Source organism: Podarcis pityusensis (assembly GCF_964106645.2).
Source record: "Podarcis pityusensis genome assembly, chromosome: 1".
Taxonomy (NCBI): domain Eukaryota; kingdom Metazoa; phylum Chordata; class Lepidosauria; order Squamata; family Lacertidae; genus Podarcis; species Podarcis pityusensis.
This window is the reverse complement of record NC_138028.1, coordinates 138,366,645-138,386,111: the sequence shown is the minus strand read 5'-3', so window position 1 is coordinate 138,386,111 and position 19,467 is coordinate 138,366,645. Positions and strand designations below refer to the sequence as shown.

Genomic DNA, 19,467 nt, shown 5'->3' with positions numbered 1-19,467 from the left:
TTGCTCCGTCTCTCCGGCCCCTCCGGTCTGGCTCATGGTGCTGCATCTCTGGAGCTACGCACAAGCAACGTCGGTGACTGACGGATTGCTGTAGTGGGTTTAGGGGTTGCTCGTGCGTAAGTTGCCGCCACTCCTGGCTAAGTTACCTGGTTAACCCTTTCTGACTGAACAGCCTCCAGCATCGTGACTGTCTCAGTTGCTGGCAGAATCCGTCAGTGGGCGTTTCTTAAACTTCTTCCAGCACAAAAATTCCTTGACGCCAAGTCTCCTCCTACTCTCCCTGCGCGGAAGTCTTCTGCGCAGGGAGGGTGTGGGCAGTGGAGTACCCGTACTCTCTCCGCTGGTCTCCGGCGAGGAGTCTTGGAGCCTCCTCCCCGATTCCCCCATCTGCCCCCCTTCTCTACTGGTGTTACGCTGATTTCCTTCCCCAGCAGACGGGCTCCCTCTCTCCCTACTGGGACCCTCTCCGCCATCCCTTTGGAGCCTTCCCTCCGCTTCCAGTTCCGATGGCAGTTCCCTGACAAAGGGTTACCCAGTGCCTAACCTCACAATGATTGCTATGAGGTAGGCAAAAGCCAAATGACCAGTGCCAATTTGCCAAGTGGAAAAATTCCTGCCCAGCACCAAATATAGTAGATAACAACGTCCATAGCAGGGTCTTAGCCTGAAAGAAAAGCATGTGGAAAAGAGGAGGGAGGGTGGGAGATCCAACAGAAAACTGAAGAGGATTGCTGGGTTCATCTCAATTTATTCCCCAGGGAGTGGACCCATGCAAGGCCCATTGGCTGGTGGGGCCTGCCCCCTGGGCAATCCCTAGAGCCAGGCCTGCCTCCAAAGGCCAATCTGCAGGCAGTCTAGCCGTTCCCACCAACCGGCTGCTGGATTGCTGACTAGGCTCGTGGCCAAGCTGCAGACTTCCCCATTTCATTTGCAAAATAAGTAGGCATGTTTTGTAGAGCGAAAAAGTTGCCATGTTTTGGAGAGCAAAAAAGAGGACACATTTGCTGGCTTCTACTTTTAACTATAGATCACTACCCATGGAAAAAGAGGATGTGTCCTGGAAAAGGGGGACATATGGCAACCCTAGAACGAGCCTTAGGCTTGGTTCTTGAGAATAACAGAGAAACTGGCACTAATTGTTTTGTCTCTCCACTGAGTAGTGGGGAGAGAAAACCGTCTAAGCTGTGCTTAAACTCCGGGGTAAGCAGGAAACATGGAAAACATACCATGATGTTTCATCACCACATATTTTCCCTAACATCATATTTTATAAGGAGCAGGTTCAACTGCCCCTGGCCATGCCAGCAAAAACTTAGAATATTTTAACTTAAAAAAACAACAACACTTAATGGATATGTGTGGGTTCTCCCTCTGACACACAATAGGTAAAGGTACCCCTGCCCATCAGGGCCAGTCGTGACCGACTCTAGGGTTGTGCGCTCATCTTGCTCAAGAGGCCGGGAGCCGGCGCTGTCCGAAGACACTTCTGGGTCACGTGGCCAGCGTGACTAAGCTGCATCTGGCGAGCCAGCACCAGCGCCACACACGGAAACGCCGTTTACCTTCCCGCTAGAAAGCGGTCCCTATTTATCTACTTGCACTTAGGGGTGCTTTCGAACTGCTAGGTAGGCAGGAGCTGGGACCAAATGACGGGAGCTCACCCCGCCGCGGGGATTCGAACTGCCGACCTTTCGATCGGCAGGTCCTAGGCTCTGTGGTTTAACCCACAGTGCCACCCGCGTCCCTACACACAATGGGATGGGTCAATATCAATTGTTTACCTTTTGCTTATATGGGTAATGCTTGACAGTCTTTTAAGTAAGCGCATGCAGTGCTTTTTTCTGGGGGGGTGCAGGGGTACACATACCCCTAAACATTTTGTGAATCTAAGCTTGGTCCCATTGAGGGGCAGTATTTCAATATGGGTAGGAAAATGAGAGTACCCCTCAACATTTTTTAAAGAAAAAAAGCACTGAGTGCATGCCAGCAGAAACTTGGTTTTAATTAAGACTGAAGCCCTGAAAAGTACTAAATGCGGTATATACTTTTCAGTTGGTCTGGCCCCTTAATAAAGCTGGCTTACAATTATGTGGTGTTGACAGTCAGTGTGAGCCTGCAGGCCTAAGGTGTTTATGAGCTCTGGGACTAGCGAGTAGAAAGTTAATTGTATGACTGGCACATTGCCATTCACTCTGTAAAGGCTGGCCAAGTAACAGTTGGCACATGTGGGCATGCATGTCATTGTGCAGAGGCCACGGAACGTTTCCTGAAGATAATAATAAAGCTATCTCTCTCTTTTTAAAAAGTCACTATAAAGCTACTCGCCCTCAAATGCATAATAGCTTTGCAATGTAATATCTGCATGGAAGAAAAATCCTGGGTTTTCCCTAGATAAATCTAGAGTTCCTGTGTTTCATGGCTTATCCTTATTGCTCCCTGATAACAATCCAGCCAGAGTCAGGCACTTGTAAGTCAAATGTATTTGGGAGTGAACCATGTGCTCAACTCTCCCAGTGAACTCAGTGGGACTTTGAAATGCTTCATTTTCAGTGTGGTGTAGTGGTTAGAGTGGTGAGCTAAAAGCAGGGACACTTAGCTTTAAATCCCCTCTCCGCAATGAAACTCACCAGGTGGCCTTGGGCCAGTCTCTGTGTCTCAACCTAACTTCCCTTCACTGAAGATTTTGTGGCTTTAGCTTTGCTCATATGCCTGAAGTTTATGCCCTGGGCTTACTTTCTGTTTAGATTGTGCACACTTCCTCCTCATGTTTAAGGAACAGAAGCCTAAAATAACATTAAGAATGCTAATCTAGCATGAACAAAATATACCTGAGTAGTTTTATCAAAAATAGCTGCCATTTATTTAGAAAACGGAGGCTGTGTTTCTTGTCTGAATTCTCTTTTGGTAGATTAGATGCTACAGAGAGCTTTGGCTGATCAAATACAACTATGACATCACAGAGGCAGCTTCTGAAAATGTCTCTTTATAGGCTCTCTTTCTCTCTAGATATAACAACTGCCTCGTATTGTTCAGAGTACGAAGTGTACTGTACTGTCTTATCTCACAGCCTTTGACATCAATGATCTCCTACTTTGTTTTTTAATTGATAAAAAAACCCCACTCACTTTCATATTTTCTCTGAATGTAGGCTTTTAAAATGTAATGTTAAATATGTAAGCTGGGGAAAGCTAAGAGTTCTCTTAATACTCAATGAAATGAAATAGATTGCATTTTGTATTCTTGGGTTGTATCCCTGTTTTCTTGTGCCTTGGGACTATTTTGAAGTCACCTTTTGATACAAAGACGATTCTGATCTATGGATGATGAACAGTAAAATTCCTGCATGTTGCATAGTGGGATGAAAAATCTGATTATACGGGGGGGGGGGGGGGCGGAATGCCACCAGAACTTCCTTCAAGCCATAAACTGTTTTTCACACATGCCCTGGTGGCTTCCCTTAAGCAGTGAGGAGGTTTTGATGGATGGGTGGTATTAGAAAACTTTGTTTTTCTTCCTTGCCCCATTAAAATCTGTTCTCTTTTGGAACTCAGAGCATGCAACAAGCTGCCTATTATCTTTAAATGCATTTATAACCCAGGCACTCCATAGAAGAGCTCCAAGTTTATGAGATTAAAAGATGTTTGGGAAGCAGAAGGCCTGATGATTTATTGCATTTGACAAGGTTTTTATAGGAATGGTTTTATAGCGATGGTACCATGACAAGCTGTACATGACAAGCCATATCAAAAGTACCTACCGTTTACAGAAATTGATGTTGTGTTCCTTGTCTGAATTACTTTTGGGAGAGTGGATGCTACATAGTGTTTTGGTTTATCATGGTGGGACTTTATTCAAAGGGTATAGCTTGGTTTAGTTCATAATTGGGCTTCATTCAAGTACATGCTACTAGAAGAGAAGATAGCTCTCACATAGCTTCTGCCGCCAGCAAGAAATGTGTAACAGGAAGGTGACTCATTGGAACAGATTTTCATCTTCTCATTCATCTGTAATTCTCATTGATTTTTGGTGGTTGTAAGGATGAACCTTATAGATGATGGGGAAAGAAAATTTCAATCCATTTCAAACAGGTTTACACCTGCACTGATTACTGTATCATTTCTGCTGCACTTTGTACATATTTTAGAATCTGGGACCCCCCAAAACCATGTCTTGACCACTTTATATAGGATTTTGGTTTTTTAATATCACCCTATAATGACTAGAGGCCTGTAGTTAATATTCGGACTCTGCCCCCCCCCAAGGGTTACCTACTGCACTACAAATCCCTTGGCAACTCTAAGTTGCCGCATAAGTTTTGCTGGTTTTGCTGCAAGAGATTGACATCTCTTTCTCTTGACTGACACTTTCCACCCATCTCTCTGGCCTAATTCTCACTGAGATGATAAATCCATATCTGGGTTTTAGTACTTCAAATTCTAGTGAGGCTCAAGTGATAGAATGGTCTTCCACACAAAATATTGGGGAATGTTCTCCTGATAGCCGAGGATTTCTCTTCAATGTTTTCAGAGTACATGACTGTTATAGGAAAATCTTCCAGGCTCACCTGGATTGCCAAACAAAGATACCAGCCAAGAATATAGGAGCAAAACAGCAGGCTGTAGGCTTCAAACTACCACAAGGAAGAAGCAGGAAGAAGCCCAGAACAAAGGATGGCTCCCTTTTTCACAAGTTTCCCCTTTTACCCACAACACCCTTAGTGAAGCATCATACATACATCATAAGTACATCACAGCTATGTCATAATCTGGAAAGGGTTTTCTGGCAAAAACCTGAACATCAGGTTTGCCTTCATCCTTCCCTTGACCTCCACTTAGCAGCCATTAAGTAAGAGGTGAGTCATAGAATCATAGAATCATAGAATCATAGAATCATAGAGTTGGAAAAGACCACAAGGGCCATTGAGTCCAACCCCCTGCCAAGCAGGAAACACCATCAGAGCACTCCTGACATATGGTTGTCAAGCCTCTGCTTAAAGACCTCCAAAGAAGGAGACTCCACCACACTCCTTGGCAGCAAATTCCACTGTCGAACAGCTCTTACTGTCAGGAAGTTCTTCCTAATGTTTAGGTGGAATCTTCTTTCTTGTAGTTTGGATCCATTGCTTCGTGTCCGCTTCTCTGGAGCAGCAGAAAACAACCTTTCTCCCTCCTCTATGTGACATCCTTTTATATATTTGAACATGGCTATCATATCACCCCTTAACCTCCTCTTCTCCAGGCTAAACATGCCCAGCTCCCTTAGCCGTTCCTCATAAGGCATCGTTTCCAGGCCGTTGACCATTTTGGTTGCCCTCCTCTGGACATGTTCCAGTTTGTCAGTGTCCTTCTTGAACTGTGGTGCCCAGAACTGGACACAGTACTCCAGGTGAGGTCTGACCAGAGGAGCAGAATACAGTGGCACTATTACTTCCCTTGATCTAGATGCTATACTCCTATTGATGCAGCCCAGAATTGCATTGGCTTTTTTAGCTGCCGCGTCACACCGTTGGCTCCTGTCAAGTTTGTGGTCAACCAAGCTGCTATTAAGGGCATGAGAGCAGGCCTGGATAGTTAGTTGGCAGTCTGATCTGTATCCCAAACTGTATACCAGGAAAACTCCAAGATGGCACGCATGTTTACATTCTGTTCTCTGCAACTAGGAAAAAAGGAAGAGCCGTGGTGATGAAAATTAGTAGAGGTGACCATCCTACTAGCTGCATTTTGAACAGCTTCTTCATTATTTGCTGCTGACCCATCTCAGCATTTTCCTCGCAGTCACATAGGCTAGAAGGGCTTTTGAAATATGTTTTGAACTCCTTTATGATGCTTTGCTCTAATGACCAGGATGACATGGACCTCGAGTAAATTGTTTCTGGCACAATCAATACAATGGTCTCTTTGTCCTGCAGCATATTTACAAGTATGCTGTCTCAGCGTAGCTTTTTTTTTTTTTTTTTTAAGTTATTCATTTATTCCCTTTGCTGACTTTGGGGGTATAATAAAACACTTCAGTAATCATCCTTTACTGAGCTTCCTTTCTTGGAGACCTACCAAACTGATTTTGCAAAATAACTAAATCATCCTCTATTGCATATTAACAAAATGTCCATCGTTATGACAGGCCTGTATGTGTGTGAGTGTGTGTGGGGGGGTGTTCAATGCACCTCTGTGCGCTTTGCACAGAGAGAGGCAATTTACATGCCTATGAGGCTGCCATCTTGCTGAAGCTAAGCAGGTCTGGGTGGTCTGATCAGTGCCTGGATAGGTGACCACTATATGGTTTTAGTTCCATGATTGAATAAAGGTGAGATATAAGTGTAAGATAATAAATAAAACATATACACGTACAGGACTGGATCCAGAGGGCAGCAAGTGTGGAGATCAAAATATGCTCAAGAGTAGCAAAACCCCACTACTCGAGCAGTAATGCAGCCAAGGAGCTCAGAGGCACCATGGGAGATTTTTGGCCTGTCTTCCAGGCTAAGGGGGCTCATGGGGGACACATTCCCAAAGGACTACCCAAAACCTGAAACCACAGGACTTCCCTCTGTAGGGTTAATGTCACTGGAGAGGACAAGCCACTCTGTGTGTGTGTGTGTGTGTGTGTGTGTGTGTGTGTGCAGTGGGTGGGTTTCGCTTCCACTGTGATGGTCTCCCAAAGCAGAGGTGCATCAAGGTCCCCTGTCTCCAGCATCATAGAGCTGCCCAATCAGCATGAAAACTGCACTTTTTAGCCTCTGAAAAGTTGCCTTCTCACAATTTGTGCTGATTAGAGCCAATGAGAGTGAAAGGAGGTGAGTCAGCCGCTTCGGTTTGGCTCTAGGGTAATCCTGGAGAAGGCAGAGGGGGAGAAGCAGGGAGGAAGAGTTGTTTTGTATGTGCCAAAGCTAAGCATTTAGGAATGGTGAAAACACAGGTTGTTTCTGCTTTAAGAGAACATTCTGTTACGTATAATAGAGCTTTAAGGAAAATACAATGTAAGTGACCGCAAAAGATATTGAAGCACCAGCAATCATTTGCCCATGTATGTGCACAGACAATAGATCTAGCTGAAAGACAATGCATTGAGATCTGCATTGATCATTGCAATGCAATGCATCTATTGTTATCATCATCATCATCATCTTATGATATTGTATATTGTATAATGTATAATCTTAGAAGGTTGTACCAATCAGGGGAAGGGAGAAGGCGGGGGTTAGAATCCTCTTCTTCTCTGTTCCAGCTGCCACCCCTAGACAGAGAAGAAATGAGAAGTGCTTCTCTGGTTAAACTCCAAAAGCTCTGATAAGAACTTAGGAGGCAAAGGGCACCAAAAACTCTTCACAGTTCTGCCCTAATGAGAGAAAGCTGCCTTCTCTCACTACCAGCAGTACACAAAGCTCTTGGCTATTACCTATGTGCCCCTTGAATGGCAACATCATGCTGTTAAACACCTGACTTTGTTTTTAACATCAATGTAAATATGGATAACGATACTTACTCAGTTCTGCAGAGGTTAAGACACTCCATTTTCATGTCAAAACGAAACATTTCTTCCTTAGAATAATTAAGGGTTCCCACCAAGTGATAGTAACACACTTATCTGTATTTACAAAAACATGGCATTTTAAAGGCAATTGCACTGAATAGCTAAAAGTATAATAAATCTTCCTTTGCTCAGGTATTCTCCACATGCACAAATTACACGTTTTATCAGTATCTGCCAACATATAACTGCGGTCAGTTACACACACCCACACACACACACACCCATATAAATGCCAAGTGAAACACTGACTTGGATTTAAGGGCATGATTGCTCACTTTGAGGGCATGATTGCTCAGTCACTGATTTTAGTCACTGTTTATTTTGTTATCTGGTTATTCAGTTTGATCCATCTTTTAGATTTAGGGGAGCTAGTCTCAAACGTTTGTTGGGGGAGACCTAGGGTTTTTTGTGGGGGGGGAGTTATTTGTCCTGTCTTCACGCTTTTTATGATGGAGGACCGCTGTAGCCACCCCCAATGACACGATCTCAAGATGGAGGGGGAGGGAACGGCTGCAGTCGCCTGCAGTTTCTGGGCAATGTTTGCCATCTTGCCAAAGGTTGCAGGCAGCTTTACCTGCAGCAATTGCATGTTGACTGCCCTCTTAAAAGACAAAGTCCAGCAACTGGAGGAACGTGTAGCTACGCTCCAAAGAATTAGAGAGCTGGAGTTCGTCTTGGAAGCAACAGAGCACACCGTCTCCACCAAGGAGGTGACAGGGGACTCCCCTGAGAAGGAGGCTAGTTCACCAACACAGGAGCCAGATATATGGAGAAACGTGACTCAAAGAAGTAGGAGGCCCAGGGTTCGCTCTGATTGTTTAGAAATACACAATCGCTTTGAGGTCCTCTCCCCTAGCATGGAAGACGAAGAGCAGACTCCATTTGAGGATCTCTCCCTCATTACAGTCGATCAGGTATATGAAGACGAGCAGCAAAGTCAGTCCTCAAGGAATGTGCAGGCGACCTTGGAGCGGACAGCTCACGGAAGAACCCCGACCAAACCTAAGAGGAGGCGTGTAGTGGTGATAGGGGATTCCCTACTGAGGGGAACAGAAGCAGTGATCTGTGGGCCTGACAAGATGTCTCGGGAAGTATGCTGTCTCCCCGGGGCTAAGATCCAAGATGTAACTGAACGACTGCAAGGAATCATAAAAACCACTGACAAATACCCCTTCCTCTTGGTTCATGTGGGAACCAATGACACTGCAAGCAATAGCCTCCAGAAGATCAAAAGAGACTACGAGGCTCTGGGCAGGAAATTGAAGCAATTAAATGCACAAATTGTGATCTCATCTGTCCTCCCAGTTGAACGACGTGGCCCAGGGAGAGAGGGGAAAATAGTGGAAGTGAACAGCTGGCTTCGCAAATGGTGTAAACAGGAACGGTTTGGATTCTTAAATAAGAGTCACGGGGGAATGATTAATGGACTTGAATGTCTGTACACTAATGCGCAGAGCATGGGAAATAAACAAGATGAGCTTGAGCTCTTGGTACACCAAACTAAATATGACATAATAGGCATCACTGAAACCTGGTGGGATAAGTCCCACGATTGGAATGTAATAATGGGGGGATACAATCTATTTCAGAGAAACAGACCAGACAAGAAAGGAGGAGGAGTGGCGTTATATGTCAGGGATGTGTATACCTGTGAAGAGATCCAAGATTTAGAACCTCAAAGCCAAAGTGAGAGCATTTGGGTCAAAATTAAGGGAGAGAAGAATAACAGTGACCTCATTGTGGGAGTTTACTATAGATCCCCAAGCCAAACGGAGGACATAGATGATGCCTTCCTGGAACAGATGGCCAAGCATGCAAAAGGAAGGGAGATAGTAGTAATGGGGGACTTCAATTACCCGAATATTTGTTGGATGTCAAACTCAGCCAAGAGCATAAGGTCAAACAGATTCCTCACTGGCCTTGCAGACAACTTCATTGTCCAGAAAGTGGGAGAAGCAACAAGAGGAACAGCCATTTTAGATCTGGTCCTAACCAATGTTGATGACCTGGTTAATGGGGTAGAAGTGGAAGGATCATTAGGCACGAGTGATCATGCTCTTCTGAAGTTTACTATACAGCGGAAAAGAGCAGCCAAGCATACTAGGACTCAATTTCTTGACTTTAAGAAAGCCGACTTCATAAAACTTAGGGAAGTGCTGGGTGAGATCCCATGGACAGTAATACTAAAAGGAAAGGGAGTTCATGATGGCTGGGAGTTTGTTAAGAGGGAGATAGTAAAAGCACAACGTCAGGCAATACCAATGAGACGGAAACATGGAAGGTGCCTAAAGAAGCCAGGGTGGCTATCTAAAGAACTTTTAACTGAGTTAAGATTAAAAAAGGATGTGTACAAAAAATGGAAAAGGGGGGAAACCACCAAAGAGGAATTCAAACAAATAGCCAGCACGTGTAGACACAAAGTCAGAAAAGCTAAAGCACAGAATGAACTCAGGCTTGCTAGAGAGGTTAAAAGCAACAAAAAAGGCTTTTATGGGTATGTTCGTAGCAAAAGGAAGAACAAAGAAACAGTGGGGTCACTCAGAGGAGAAGATGGTGAAATGCAAACAGGGGACACAGAAAGGCTGAACTCCTCAATGCCTTCTTTGCCTCAGTCTTCTCCGATAAAGAAAACAATGCCCGACCTGAAGAATTTGGAGCAAATGATTCAGCAGAGGAAACACAGCCCAGAATAACTAAGGAGATAGTACAAGAATACTTGGCTAGTTTAGATGTATTCAAGTCTCCAGGGCCAGATGAACTGCATCCAAGAGTATTAAAAGAACTGGCAGATGTGATCTCAGAACCACTGGCAGTCATCTTTGAGAATTCCTGGAGAACAGGCGAAGTCCCGGCAGACTGGAGGAGGGCAAATGTTGTCCCTATTTTCAAAAAGGGGAAAAGAGAGGACCCAAATAATTACCGCCCAGTCAGTCTGACATCAATACCAGGGAAGATTCTGGAGCAGATCATTAAGCAAACAGTCTGTGAGCACCTAGAAAGGAATGCTGTGATCACCAATAGTCAGCATGGATTTCTGAAAAATAAGGCATGTCAGACTAACCTGATCTTGTTTTTTGACAGAATTACAAGTCTGGTAGATGAAGGGAACGCAGTGGATGTAGCCTACCTTGATTTCAGCAAGGCATTTGACAAGGTGCCTCATGATATTCTTGTAAAGAAGCTGGTAAAATGTGGTCTTGACTATGCTACCACTCAGTGGATTTGTAACTGGCTGACTGACCGAACCCAAAGGGTGCTCATCAATGGTTCCTCTTCATCCTGGAGAAGAGTGACTAGTGGGGTGCCACAGGGTTCTGTCTTGGGCCCGGTCTTATTCAACATCTTTATCAACGACTTGGATGATGGACTCAAGGGCATCCTGATCAAATTTGCAGATGACACCAAACTGGGAGGGGTGGCTAACACCCCAGAGGACAGGATCACACTTCAAAACGACCTTGACAGATTAGAGAACTGGGCCAAAACAAACAAGATGAATTTTAACAGGGAGAAATGTAAAGTATTGCACTTGGGCAAAAAAAATGAGAGGCACAAATACAAGATGGGGGACACCTGGCTTGAGAGCAGTACATGTGAAAAGGATCTAGGAGTCTTGGTTGACCACAAACTTGACATGAGCCAACAGTGTGACGCGGCAGCTAAAAAAGCCAATGCAATTCTGGGCTGCATCAATAGGAGTATAGCATCTAGATCAAGGGAAGTAATAGTGCCACTGTATTCTGCTCCTCTGGTCAGATCTCACCTGGAGTACTGTGTCCAGTTCTGGGCACCACAGTTCAAGAAGGACACTGACAAACTGGAACGTGTCCAGAGGAGGGCAACCAAAATGGTCAACGGCCTGGAAACGATGCCTTATGAGGAACGGCTAAGGGAGCTGGGCATGTTTAGCCTGGAGAAGAGGAGGTTAAGGGGTGATATGATAGCCATGTTCAAATATATAAAAGGATGTCACATAGAGGAGGGAGAAAGGTTGTTTTCTGCTGCTCCAGAGAAGCGGACATGGAGCAATGGATCCAAACTACAAGAAAGAAGATTCCACCTAAACATTAGGAAGAACTTCCTGACAGTAAGAGCTGTTCGACAGTGGAATTTGCTGCCAAGGAGTGTGGTGGAGTCTCCTTTTTTGGAGGTCTTTAAGCAGAGGCTTGACAACCATATGTCAGGAGTGCTCTGATGGTGTTTCCTGCTTGGAAAGGGGGTTGGACTCGGTGGCCGTTGTGGTCTCTTCCAACTCTATGATTCTATGATTCTATGATTCTAAGACTTAATGCAGCTCCTGGGGCAACACACCACTATGAACAATTGATCCAAGTGCCCCTCTCCCCTTTTCTCTTTCAAGAACAGGCAGAACACACAGTAACTCCGGTTTCTGTCGGCACCTTAGAACCTGGCCTATGATATTTTTAAATGAGAAATGCAGCCGGCCAAGACAATGTGGTCCAATTGTAATTTAATAAACAAATCCCAATGCACCTCAAATGTCTTTGTAAGGGGAAATGGGTAAATTGTTAGACTTAAAGCTGCACCTCCCTTGAGGAGATAGATGCACCTTCAGTTTGATTAAAAACTCATTGATCTCATAAGGCTCTTTAAAAAAAAAAGTCCAATCACTATGCACAAATGCACATTAAGGTTGCAATCATATGCATACTTAAATGGGAGGTAATCACACTGAACACAAAGAGACTTTCCTCTGAGTATGCATGCATACAATTGTGCTGTAGTAGACTTTGGCGTTGCTGTTCTGTGCATTCTTATCTAGGATTAAGCCCCCCTGAACACAGTGGGTAGGAGAGATGCAGTACCGCTGCCCCATTTCCAGCAGATGCCTCTGATAGGAAGGGAGGAGGTTTCCTCTGATATGCTCTACAGCTTCCTGAGGTACATTTGAACCTCTGGAACAGATTGGAGGCAAGAATTTAGGGGGCTGCAGTGGAAAAGGAAGCGATCTCTGCACTCTTAGGTTAAAGGAGCTGTCCATGGGATAACCAGCCTCATATAACCAACATTCTAATTAATGCATGAAGGGGTAATAAGCTGTGCTACTAGGCTTAGCTATGTCACTTCTCCTTACCTTGGGAAGAAATAGGTAATCAAACCTCACTATCCTACCTGAGAAGCTCAGCATGTGAAAAGGTTTGAGGCTCTCACCAGCCACTCTTGAGTTCCTATACCAATACTCTGTTATCACTTTGTAATTAAGCTATGTTTTACTGCCTGTGCAACTTTTCTGACTGATGTGTGGAAAAGCATATGAACTGGACCTTTGAATAGTTTGTAAGTAAACCAATTTTTAATTTACCAAATGTGTAGTCTTTTCCTACGCTGGGGGAGGAAGGAAATTTTGGAACTTCCTTGGAAGGGCATATTGTAAAGGTCTATATTTCCACGCTTTACTTTGCAACATATTTTGTGACTTTAAATCTCAGCTGGAGTTCTCTCACTAAAGAGCACTTGCCCCCAAATTGGATCTTGGCATCCAGGAATTAGTGTGTGTGTGTGTGTGTGTGTGTGTGTGTGTATTGTACCAACACTGTCCAATGGATCAAAAGCTGCTACGTAAGCAGACTGGCTCTATCCAATGGGACATACCTTACTTTGAAGCCCACTTCTTAGGTTGCAGGCCTAAGAAGACCCGTGATGGATCAGCATCTAGTCCAGCATCCAGTTACTCACTGTGGCCAAGCAGATGCTTCTGGGAAGTCCACATAGCTTTGCTTCAGTGTACTGATATATGGGGAGAAATTTGCCATGGACATTTTTATGGCTTTGAGTGCTCCTCTAAAAAATTCACCCCAAATGTCGCCCTCTTTGGGGGATAAATTAATTAGTGTCTGCTATTGCATTATACTACCCTTTCTACAGCTTCTCCTTTCCCACCAGCAACTGGATAGAATGGCAAATGTATGCCTAAATATATATCCACTGAATCAGAATGCAGGTGTTTGCATTTCAGCTCTGACCCCCAGGCAGATCATCCATTATGTCTAAGAGAGAATGAATGCCTGTTGGAAGAGGCGGAGCTGCACCACACTGATTGACAATTAGTGCCACAAAAGGAAAATATATCCTCCATGTACAAGTTTAAGGAGAAAAGCTGTGGCTTTGTTAAGTATTGTGGATAAGGAGGCTTCTTTTAGAAGTGGATTAATTCCTTTTTAAAAAAAAGTATCTTTTACCAGATTTGAAAGAAAATAACCCGACCACATCTGTTGCCAATTACTTAGTGATGTGCAGCTTTGCTGTACAAAATAGCAATAATGTTTTCTATAAAATTTGGGGGTAATTATGATTTAAAGACCATTGCTCTGGAATCATGCCAAATAGATGCCTATTTTTCATCTTGAAAAATGATAAACAGGAAAATTGCACTCACATAAAAAGACTCTATCTCACACTCTTTCTGCCGCTTTTGTGGTGTGAATTACTGAATGCCACTGAAACTTGTGGCAGATGCACACCCACATTTGCAGCAGCAGAAAAAAATAGCCATTGCACTGAAACACTCTTTGACTGAAGGTGGCTCCAAACATCCTCAAAAGAGCAGCAGCTACACTATCTTGCTTCCATTCGAAAGGTGTGGATGTCATCATTTTCCTTCCACTCACATCTGGGGACCCTTGAGCAAGGGACACTTGACCATGGTAACGGCTAGCCATTCTCATCGTCTGAAGATGCCATTCCCCTTCATAACCAAATGGGGAGTGTTGGTTTGATCTTTCTCATGTTGGTGATAGAATGGACCGTACCATTCCAGCTACAGTGGGGCAATCGCTTTCTTGATGATTTCCCACAAATTAAAAAAGATGGATTGATAATGTGGACAGATTAGCTACATACGAACGAATTGCATGTCGACGGAAAATAAGAATGGATAAATATGAAGAAATCTGGAACAAATATTTAAGCGATAAAGCGGATAGTGGTGGGAAGTAGGGGGAGGATAAAGAGGTGGGAAAATATTGTTAAAAAAGGTGTAGTCATAGGTATATCAGTGTATTCAAATCTGAATTGTCAAATTGTGTTATTGTTATTATGGTTTTTGTTGTATGTGTCTTTTGTGGTTGATGTCTGTATCAAAAAAATGATTAAATTTTTTTTTAAAAAAAGCAAATTAAAAAAGTGTAACTAGACTAGCGGAGCAGACAGGACTCACCTAGGATCCTATTTTAAGTTTATGATTGCTCAGAGTTTCACATGGGAAAACATTCAAATATGTTATTCCCCACCTACATTTTGCAGTGGTACAGTCCAATTTGTTATACTTAATGTCTTGTTATACTTAATGTGTTGATAAAAATAAATAATCTGTAGTAGCTTATTATTGTTAGTATCTTAAATGTGCGACTTTCGTTTTTAACTACATAGAAGCATTGAGAGGTGTAAGCCAAGGTTACTAGACGTCCCTGTTTCCCGGGGACAGTCCGTGGATTTACAAATCAGTCCCCTGACAAAATCCAATCATTCCTACTGAAGTTGAAGTGTCCCCGGATTCATTGGAAAAAATCTTGTAACCTTAGTGTAAGCACTTCCTTTTGTGCTAATGAACCATCAGATCCCAACAAACAAATAGAACCAAAGCATAAGCATAGCAAATCAAGGTGCCTGTATGTATGTATGTATGTATGTATGCAGCACATGAAAATAAAGATAAAAACCTACTAGATATCCTATCCAGATACAATCTACCTGAGTTTAATACCCTCAAATTGTGGAGCCCTGATAAAGTTCGGGAATGGATCTTTGAAAAAGACGCCTTTTTGGACTCCACAAAGATAAAAAACTCTGGGTTTTCCTACTGGTTTCCCCGAGTAAAAGCAGTCAAAATCTGTGCCAACTACTTGGTGGAGATCACTGATCCCACCCTTCGGAGAGCTTTTACTATGGCACGGTTTCAAACACTGCCAACTGCATATCTGACCGGTAGATTCACAAAAACCCCAGTAGAACATCGTTTATGCCCTTGCCTTATGAAAATTAAAGAGGATCTTACACATTACCTCCTCTATTGCCCCATCTACTCGGGCTTTAGAGACGCATTGCTGCAAATTATACCCAACTCTATAACCAATCCTGAAGATAGAGTAAAATTTTTGTTAGTCGATGCAAACCCACGTATTACCCATGTGGTAGCGGTTTTTGTGATGAAGGCCATGAAAGCCAGGGAAAGATTTATGGATGACAATGTAAAGACCCCTTCATCGTCTGTTTAACTCGTTGCTTGTTTTCCCTCTCTTTCTATTTTGTGGGATGAAGGTTTTGTTGGCGTAGTATGTAATGAATTTTAATATTTTTTAACTATTGTTGTGTTGATGTTTGTGTACAGGCATGGTCCTCACAATAAACGGATTTGATTTGTTGTTGTTGAAAATAAAGATATATGTGCACTTCATCTGGGATTCAGTAGCAATGGTAAAACTTGGAATGGTAGCACAGGGAGGGAGAAGGAGGCACTATAAGACCATTAACTGAGGCAGGGGTAACTCATCCCATTTCTCTGCCTGAGGTGAAATGGGAAGGTGCCCCCCTTACTGGGCTCATGTGACTGCGCTTTCTGGGTTCTGGTGACATCTCATGAGAAGTCTACAAGATCTTGCAGGAACCTGGAAGCCGGAGTTGCTTCTCTTTACTTCTCCAGTGGTGGTGGGGTAGGCGGGTGCCACCCCTTGAGATTCTACCGCCCGAGGCGGCTGCCTCAGTCTGCCTCATCGGTGGGCCGGCCCTGAGTTGAGTATCTAGCTGCACCCCTGTTCAAATTCATCACTGAGCCTGCATAAGAATCGTAATATTAGACTAGGGAAAAAATACAGAATATGAACATATTAGGTGAATCTTTTTGGAACATTTTTTAAAAAAAATTAAATTCCATTCTATTCCTTCCTAGCCTTATAAACCAGGGACTAACATTGGGTCCAGAGCAGAAAAACCCCCAAAGAAAGTTTGCCACCCTGATTTAAAAAGCACCTGTAACTATGTATACAGATAGCGATTTGTCTCCTGATTATATTTAAAAGAAAGGAAAGAAGGATGCTATCTCTGGGCCTGTTTTTGGGACTGCACTGGTAATCTGCCCTCTCTAGGTAGTCATTTTAGGGGCACGTCGGCTGTGGGGCTCCAGAGTTTGGCCCCAAGACCCATCCCTAGCTGCACCTTTGAGCCAGAACATCCCAAATAACAAAGGGAGATTAAAAACTATCAGGCCCAAAACACCTGCCTGCCAACCGCTAGTGGTGTCCAAAGAAGTCTGAAAAAGGTGTGATAGACAGCATGTTAGGGTGAGTAATGTTAAAAATGAAAAGATGTGAAGTCTACTCTTTTTGAAAGTGATGGATAATATTTTGGTGGCCCAGGGATGTTTACTCTGACATTTTTGATTGAAGGTATTATTTGATCTGGTATTATTCATAGTATGCCAGTCTCTAATATATTTAATCACTGACAGTTTTTGCAGTGAATAATGTAGAATCAGCATTTTAGGGCCACAAGATCAAACAAAACATCTACCCTCATCTCTCTCTGTGTCTAGCTTTTGTTCCAATACTCACACAAGCCCTTGTTTAAGAAAGTCTATAAGGCTACCCCATCCTGCATTCATGAAGAGGCTTTTTGTGAGGTGCAAGCGGCCGTACTGTGGAGGAGGAACAGGAAATGTTCCTCCTATGGACTTCTGCTAACTTACCTTAGGATCTAACCCAAACAGTATTTCAGTGCCAGGTTAAACTAAGAATTGTATTGCTACGAAAGAGTAAATTTGGCCTGTTTAGCAGGTTTATAAAGACATTTGGCAGATAGCATCCCAGAAGTCCAATAATGGCATAAGTGTTAAGATTAACAAATCTTAATTACTTAACATTCCCATACTCTTTTCTCTACCAATACATAATATCTGAGGAAATGGAATGGTTTAGGGAAAATGCCCAACTGTCTTCTCACAATGAAATATTAGTAAAAACTCCCACAAGAAAAGCATTTGATTATGCCTTAGGCAAATGGATAAAACTGAGTACAGTGGTACCTCAGGTTAAGAACTTAATTCATTCTGGAGGTCCGTTTTTAACCTGAAACTGTTCTTAACCTGAAGCTAATGGGACCTCCCGCTGCTGTTGCGCCGCTGCCGCATGATTTCTGTTCTCATCCTGAAGCAAAGTTCTTAACCCAAGGTACTATTTCTGCGTTAGCAGAGTCTGTAACCTGAAGCGTCTGTAACTCGAGGTACCACTGTATACAAATCTGGGTATAGTTACTGACACTTATCTTTTTTTACATATACAGTGGTACCTTGGTTCTCAAACTTAATCTGTTCTGGAAGTCCGTTCCAAAACCAAAACATTCCAAAACCAAGGTGCACTTTCCCATAGAAAGTAATGCAAAATGGATTAATCTGGTGCAGGCTGTTGAAAAACTACCCCTAAAACACTTCTCCCCACCACCCCAGTCAGCGCGATCTTTCAATCTTTCTCTCTCTCTCAAGTCAAAGCAGCTGGGCTTCAGAGTGCTGCCGGGACGCTTCTCCCCACCGCCCCAATCAGCGCGATCTTTCTAAAAACAGAAGCACAACACTAAAAACAGAAGCTCAAGTCATGTTTGACCTCCAGAAAAAATTCGAGAACCAGAACGTTCTCTTCCAGGTTTGCGACGTTCGGGTTGTAAGTTGTCCATGAACTAAGGTACCACTGTATACTAAGGAAACTATGAACATATTTGGAAGATGCAGCTTAAATGCTAATGCAAAACACTGGAAGAGGCCTCCGGGATCAGACCAAAGGCCCCTTCTATTTCACACAGTGGCCAAATGCATACCATTGAAATGTCACAAAGGCTTGCCATATTGTGAAGAGCATAAAATAGGATGCTACGATGACTCTCATTTGAAATACCCCTACTATATGTAGGCTATAGAAGCTGTGATATATTGCTGAGGGGGGCAGGAGAAGAGGAAAGCAAGTCTTCAGCCACCAGTTATGTCTAGGTCTCATCCAGAAAGTAGAGCCAGAGACATTTTGACAAATATAAAAAATCCACCTGGACAGAAATGTTACCCCTGAAAAAGAGGCCGTGTCCTTGAAGTCACAACCAAAATTCAAGGAGATTGCATCTCCTTCTTTTTGTCACTTGGTATTTAGAGGAACAGTGCCTCCGATTATTGGGATTCCTTTAGGATAGGGATTTTTTTTTATTTTTGGTGATGAGCATTAAATTATTATTAATAATTAGAGTTTTAGCACTTTGCTTATTGTGTTTTACTTTTTTTATGTTGTTCCTGCACTGTATTCTCAACGGTAAGCTGTGTCGAGACATCATCATCATCATCATCATCATCATTTATTATTTATACCCCGCCCATCTGGCTGGGCTTCCCCAGCCACTCTGGGCGGCTTCCAAAAAAATATTAAAATACTGTAATACATCAAACATTAAAAGCTTCCCTGAACAGGGCTGCCTTCAGATGTCTTCTAAAAGTCTGGTAGCTGTTGTTCTCTTTGACATCTGGTGGGAGGGCATTCCACAGGGAGGGCGCCACTACCGAAAAGGCCCTCAGCGCTGGACCTTAGTGTCCGGACAGAACGATGGGGGTGGAGATGCTCCTTCAGATATACTGGGCCTTTGAGGCCATTTAGGGCTTTAAAGATCAGCACTAACACTTTGAATTGTGCTCGGAAACGTACTGGGAGCCAATGTAGGTCTTTCAAGACCGGTGTTATATGGTCTCGGCGGCCGCCCCCAGTCACCAATCTAGCTGCCGCGTTCTGGATTAGTTGTAGTTTCCGGGTCACCTTCAAAGGTAGCCCCACATAGAGCGCATTGCAGTAGTCCAAGCGGGAGATAACCAGAGCATGCACCATTCTGGCGAGGCAATCTGCAGGCAGGTAGGGTCTCAGCCTGCGTACCAGATGGAGCTGGTAAACAGCTGCCCTG

The 19,467-nt window shown here is 43.5% G+C and overlaps 1 protein-coding gene and 2 long non-coding RNA genes across 6 annotated transcripts in view; 2 read left to right on the top strand and 1 right to left on the bottom strand.

Annotated features, from left to right (window-relative positions):
* Positions 1 to 2,836: 2,836 nt before the first annotated feature.
* LOC308473106 lies at positions 2,837 to 4,692 on the bottom strand. Its single transcript, XR_013983906.1, has 2 exons — positions 4,565 to 4,692; positions 2,837 to 4,044 (listed from the first exon to the last, which is right to left on the bottom strand). It is a non-coding gene; the product is annotated as an uncharacterized lncRNA (long non-coding RNA).
* A 90-nt stretch (positions 4,693 to 4,782) lies between these two features.
* The window catches only part of LOC308484731, a 160,440-nt gene continuing 145,755 nt past the window's right edge, over positions 4,783 to 19,467 (top strand). For all 4 annotated transcript variants that reach the window (XR_013990096.1, XR_013990097.1, XR_013990098.1 and 1 more), the window contains exon 1: positions 4,783 to 4,852. This is a non-coding gene — a long non-coding RNA (uncharacterized lncRNA). The remainder of the gene's footprint in view (positions 4,853 to 19,467) is intronic.
* Positions 7,894 to 19,467, top strand: part of LOC308484157 (uncharacterized protein) — a 53,205-nt gene continuing 41,631 nt past the window's right edge. Inside the window, exon 1 of the mRNA XM_081018828.1 lies at positions 7,894 to 7,914. The gene's annotated coding sequence lies outside the window, so the exon portion shown is untranslated. The remainder of the gene's footprint in view (positions 7,915 to 19,467) is intronic.